Consider the following 6,000-nt stretch of genomic DNA (forward strand, 5'->3'; position numbering starts at 1 on the left):
CTCTGCGCTCACACCTTCTACCTTCGTGACCCACGTGTCACTCTCCACGCTCAGGACCCTGAGGCTGGAGTCAGTCCGCCACCCCCGAGTCCACGTGCGCACAAGTGCAGGAGCGCGCGGCACCGACACCGGCGCCGGCAAACGGCTCCACGTCGCCTCCGGTTCCCCCTCAGTGTCTCCAGCCCCCCATGCGGAGCCTTACATAATGGATCCGACACGCTGCACTGCAGAAGCGTCCTAGGTATTTCCTCTCTCGGAAGATGTCAGAAAGGAGCATAAACTCACGCCCAACCCAGCCGAGGGCGCCACGCACCCCGGGTGGGGAGTACGCACTTCCCCAGGGAGAGACACCGCAGAGGCTCCTAGGGAACCTCCTTCTTACGACCCAGCGCGCGGGCGGCCCTGGCACGCGCCGCCTCCGCCCCGGGCTGAAGGCGTGCGAGGGCCCCGGCCGCAGCCCCGAGCCCCGCTCGCGGCCCGGCCCGGCGGGCCCAGCCTCGGCACGCGGGCACCACGAGGCCCTTCCGCGGCCGCCGGGACCCGGAGAGCGGACGCAACTTTTCCTGATTCCCGTCCAGTGACTCAGGCGCTCTCCCGCAGGGACGGGAGACGCCGGCGAGCGACCAGCCCCTGCCCCGCACCTCCCGGCACCCACTCCCGCACCCCACACCGCGGCCGCTCGCTACAGGCCGCACATCGGCGCCGACTAATTCCGGGAACCGGGGCACCCCGCCCTCGGGCAGGACGGCGGCCGCCCCGATCCCCACCCCCACCCGAGGCCCGCCTCCAGCGGGGCTCCAGGCGACCCCGCGCCCCCGCCCCTCGCACCCCGGCCCGGCTCCGGGCCCCGCTCCCCGCCCGCGACCGCCCCCGCCCCGCCCCCGCCCCCGCCCCGCCGGCTCCGCCCCGCACCCCGGCGGCCGCGGCTCCGAGCGCGCCCCCGCCGCCCTTCCCCCCGCGCCCCCGCCGCCCTCCCCCGCCCCCCGGGCCGAACCCGCGCGCCCCCGCCGCCCGGCCCCGCCCCCGCGCGCCCCCCGCCCGGCCCCGCCCCCCCGCGCCCCCGCCCGCGCAGGGCCGCGCGCCGCGCTCCGAGAGGGACGGTTAGGAGCGCGCGCCTCACAGCGGGCCCCGCGCGGCAGCGGCGGCGCCTTCCAGAAATTTCCGCGTCCCTGAGCCCACACAGAAAAACAAGCGGGGCGCGCCCCCGCGGCGGCCCGGCGGACGGCGCCCCTCCCCGCGGCCTCGGCTCCCCTCCCCCACCCGCGCCCCCTCCCCGCCCCCTGCCCCGGGCGGCGGGTCCGGCGCGGCCCTCCCGGGCGGCGGCGGCCCGCGGAGACCCGGGCGGCGGCGGCGGGGCGGCGGCCGCGGCGCCTGCGGGCCGGCGTGATTGATAGGGACGGGGCGGCGGAGCGGCGGCGGCGGCGGAGCGGTTGAGTGACAGCTTACCTGGGTGCCAATCTTCATCACACTGACAAGCGGCTGCAGCAATCGGGACCCGCAGTGCCGCGCCCGCGTCCAACCGTCACGCCGACGCTGGGCCACGCGACACAGCCTCGCTCAATGGGAGGAGGGCGACGCCGACGCGCGCCGCATCAATATTCAGGCGGGGGGCGGGGCCTGCCGGGCCCGGGCCCCGCCCCGCCCCTGCGCCGCGGCGGCGCGGGGCGGGGCCTGCGCGCCGGGGGCGGGGAGCGAGGCGGGGGCGGGCGGCGGCCGGCCCCGCCCCCGCCTCGCGCCCGCGCCGGGCCCCGCCCCCAGCAGGGCGCGCCGGAGAGCTAGGAGCGGCCCGCCCCTCCCCGCCCCTCCCCGCCCCGCCGGCCGAGAGGGCCGCCTCATGACTATGCAGCTGGGGGCGTGGCCGGGGGCGCGCCACGCCCCCTCCGCTCGCTCTCGGGAGGGGCGGGGTTCGTGGCGCGGGCTCGGGTGGGCGGAACCATCCGCCGCAGGCCGGCGGGGAGGGCGGGCCGAACCATCGCGGCGGGGAGCGCGGGCTTCCCCGGGCGCGACCTGCGGCAGGTGGGCCCCGGACCCCTACCCCCACCCCCACCCCCCGGCTGCCCTGGGACCCCGTCCGCTCGGACGCCCGGCGTCGGTGGCCCGCACGCCGCCCGCGCCCCTTTGTGTGCGGCCTCCGGGCGGGTGCGCAGCGGGCCCCGGGCGAGGGCTCCGGGGACCGCGGCCGGCTCGCCTCTGCTCCCGCGCTCTGCCTCCCGCACAGCTGTCCCCCGGGAGACCCACGCGGGCCCTCCACGCGGGGGACGTGGCCTCCCTTAGAGCGACACGGGGGTTGTCTGCGTTGCGGGCTTTGCAAGACCGGCCGGTGCGCCCGCAGCTCCCGCGGCGGCCTTGTCCCGCGCGCCGAGGGCCGCGCGGCCCTTCCCGGGGCCGGGGCCGGGGCCGGGGTGTCGGCGGCTGTGCGTGCCCACCGCGTGCGATCGCTGTGCGGGCTCCGCGCCGCCCCGAGCAGGGTCGCGCGGCCGGCTCCGGTGCCGCCCCTGGGAGAAGCCGCGCCAGGATGGGACCCCGCGGCTGCGGGGGCGCCTGGGCCGGGTCCGGCCTGCAGCGGCTCCTCGGAGGACATCCGGCTGAGCTCCCCGACGCCGCGAGCCACAGCAGAACGGCTCTGTGGACCGCGTTGTACAGACAAGCTTGTAGCGAGGCCCGCGCGCCGGAGAGGCCACTGGGGCTCTAACGGGGTGAAAAGTTGGAGGGGACCCAAAAGTTCAGGGGTGCGCACCAGCTACAGAATGTGCAGGGCCCAGGGCAAAGCGGAAATGCAAGTTCCCTTGTTCAACAGTTACTGGGCATGTGAAGGCAGGGACAGTACAACTCTAAACCGGGCGACAGCTGGCCTGGGCACAGACCTGTGTGACTGGGCTTGTCCCCAGGCCGCCCGACTGTCCCTGGCCTCTCCCCCTAATCCCGGGCCTGGCCTGTGTCTTTTCGTTTTTGTTATTTTGTTTTAGTTTCTAGTTACCTTGGAGTTTTTGTAAACTAAGAGAAAAAGCGTAGTGTTTTCATGGACTAGCACTCAGTTCTTTAAATAACAATTCTGACAAACGACGGAAGGAGTTACGGAACCCTGCGCTTATGATCCACATAAAGCATTTTTGATTGTACGTGATTTAAAGATACATCTCACACGCTTTTTGAAATACAGCAGTAGCCACGACATGGAGGGATGCCTGAGGTGGGCTTAGGGATCAGTTCAGAAAAGGAGGAGAAATACCACCCTGAATTACCCAATTTCTTCAAAATCACTGAGCGAGAAAAGGAACATTAAACTTCCATACCGACTTTATACAACTTCTGTACAGTATCTTGGCTTAAATCCCAGAGCCAAAAGTAAGACTCTCCACCTCTATTTTTGGTGAACAACTGCGCCGTAAACTGAGATGACTTTCTGCCTGGATTCCTTACAAGTGGGCGGATTTATACTGATGTCACCAATGTTAGTATTTCTTGGGATCCGGGGAAGATTCCTGTCCTTCACAGCAGGTAGAGCTGGGGCTGGAGCTCCTGCAAGCCAGCCTCAGATCATCAGCCTCGGATCATCAGATTATTAGCCTCAGATTGCATCGACTTGTGTAACGATCTCCCTCACATTGGTCTCCAATAGCATTGCCCCCCCCCTTCCCCGTTTCAGCAAGCATATTAGGAACCTCCTCGACGTGGCAAAAATTAAACCCAGCTCCTGGACATTTTCAGAACACCTGTCCAGTGTTCCCACAAATACTTGAACGAGATCTAAAATGTCAAGTCCGATTTCTGAAAACGGCGCACGGAAGACAAAACAGAAGGTTGCATAATGTCTGTAAATCAGGCTGTTGCCAGAGCCTCCAGGTAACGTCATCTAGCTGGCAGAACTTGGGGAGCCGGGCTTCCTGAGGCTGTGGAAGAGGACAGTCCAGCAAGGCTGGGCAGCCAGAGGGGCCAGGGCGCCTCAACTCTGCATCTCGTCGTCCCTGCTTCCCCACCTCCCCCTCCCTCGAGAGGGCGATCCACAGGGCTTCTGGAACCTGGAGAGGACCTGGTTGTGTGGGGTCGCCTGAGAGCCGGTTCAGGTCACAAGGCCCAGGAGACCCAAGCCCCGCCCACCTGCCCTCCAGGCTCTGTGTTCTGGTCTCCCACCTGCACATCCAGCTCCCCCCACCCCTTGATCAGCTAAGCTTTCTTACTTTCCCCGGGCTGTCGAAGGAGACAAAGGGCTGGGAGCACCGTCAGTAATCCCTCCCAGTTTTTGTGGCCCTGAGGCTCACACATTTGGGGATTGAGGGGGACTCCTTAGCAAAAATCATTCAAAATTAGTTGTGGGGCCTTGGAGGGTTCCTTGCTTCCCTTTGCCTCCACCCCCTGGTTCCTCCTTAATGTTGAGGACCAGGTGGTTCCCAGACAAAAACTCGCAGGTGATCAGCGTTCTGGCTATTCCTCCCCGCCCCCAAGTGTGTCACTCTTATCCCAAGGACCCTGTGTAGGTGTGGGAAGTAAGAAGCCCCCTATAAATGCTGATAGAAGTGTGCAGGTGGCAGCAGGTGCCTGTCATGCCGGGAGGCAGCGAGGAGGCTGCAGAGGTGGGGCGTGCTGGTGGAGAGAAGCCGCAGGGACAGGTAGAAAGAACTCTGCCAAGGTGCCCGCCAGCCCGACCGAGCGGGTCTCGGGCTCAGCGGCCAGGTGTAAAAGACAGGTAGGACTTGGACCTGCCCGGGAGAGCTTACAGTCTAGAGTGCAAAGCAAGCATCCACCCCAATAGGACACAAAGGTGCTTAGTGCCTGGCGTGGGGGAGGGTTTGAGGTCAAGGCTTGGGGGGGGGGCGGGGCTTGAGCTGTCCTTAGCAGTTGGCTAGGATCTGAACGCACCAGTAAGAAAAATGATCGTGAAAACCTCTTAAAAATAAGGACAAGTCTCTTGGCTTATTAAGGTGGCCGGTGTGGCTGAGGTTTGTACTGGGTGGGGGGAGGCCGGAAGGCACCCGCAGTGATGGGATGCAATGATGGGGAAGGGGACGCCCGATGACTCCGTTGGTTAAAAGTCTGCCTTCCGCCCAGGTTATGATCCTGGGGTCCTGGGGTTGAGCTCCCCATCATATTCAGAGTGAAAGCAAAGTCCTCACACTAGCCAAAGGGGGTCTACGGGACCCTACCCCACCTTCACCCCTCCGCACCTCTGACGTCAGCTCCCCTCCCCTCCCCCACCCAGGCTGTTCTGTCCGCCTCCTTCCTGCTCCTCCCTCATTCCAGGCCTATCAGCCTCAGGGTGTTTGCACCGGCTAACCCGTCTGCCGGCAGCACTCTTCCCAAAAATACCCGCTTGGCTTCCTCCCTGAGGTATTTCTCAAAATGCTTTCTCAAAAGTTTAAAATTGCAAAACTCCCGGCTCCCTCCCTCCCACCTCACCCCGCCTTCTTCCGGCAGACTTGTGGAGCTACCTGTAACATTCCCATGTAACTGTGTAACTAGGTAACTTACCCATCATGTCAACTGTCTCACTCACACAGTCCCCCCCCACCCACACACCTGTAAACACTAGAAATCAGAAAGTGCAAGAATGTTACTCTGTTTCAATTCACTGTTGTGTCTGAGTGTCTGACTAGTGCCCGGCAAGCTCGTATTCGTTGAGTGCACGAATGAATGTTTCTAAGACCTGATGTATCGGGAATCTGTTGCTTTGTAACCAATTATCACAAACTTAGCGGCCGCAAACAACACAGATTTATTACCGCACAATTTCCGCTTGTCCGGAACGCAGGCTTGCCTGGGTCCCCTGCTTCAGGGTCTCACAGGCGCCAGCCACATCTGGGGCTCCTTTGAAGGCTCCATTGGGGATGGCTCCGTTTTCAGGATTCATTTCCTTGTGGGCAGATGGACTGAGGGTCTCAGCTCCCTGCTGGCTTTTGGCATGGGGGTCACCTTCAGTTCCCTTCCACTTGGACCTCGTTATGGAGGAATTCATGAGCTGGAAGCTTGCTTCATTAAAGCCAGGAGGGACCAGAGTCCGCTAGG

At 64.8% G+C, this 6,000-nt stretch overlaps 1 protein-coding gene across 1 annotated transcript in view; it reads right to left on the reverse strand.

Moving 5' to 3' along the window:
• PKNOX1 (PBX/knotted 1 homeobox 1) overlaps nucleotides 1–1,612 on the reverse strand; it is a 59,783-nt gene extending 58,171 nt beyond the window's left edge. The window contains exon 1 of the mRNA XM_080805155.1: nucleotides 1,447–1,612. The gene's annotated coding sequence lies outside the window, so the exon portion shown is untranslated. The remainder of the gene's footprint in view (nucleotides 1–1,446) is intronic.
• Between the last annotated feature and the right edge of the window lie 4,388 nt (nucleotides 1,613–6,000).

The sequence above is a fragment of the Martes martes genome (genome assembly GCF_963455335.1).
Source record: "Martes martes genome assembly, chromosome: 1".
NCBI lineage: Eukaryota > Metazoa > Chordata > Mammalia > Carnivora > Mustelidae > Martes > Martes martes.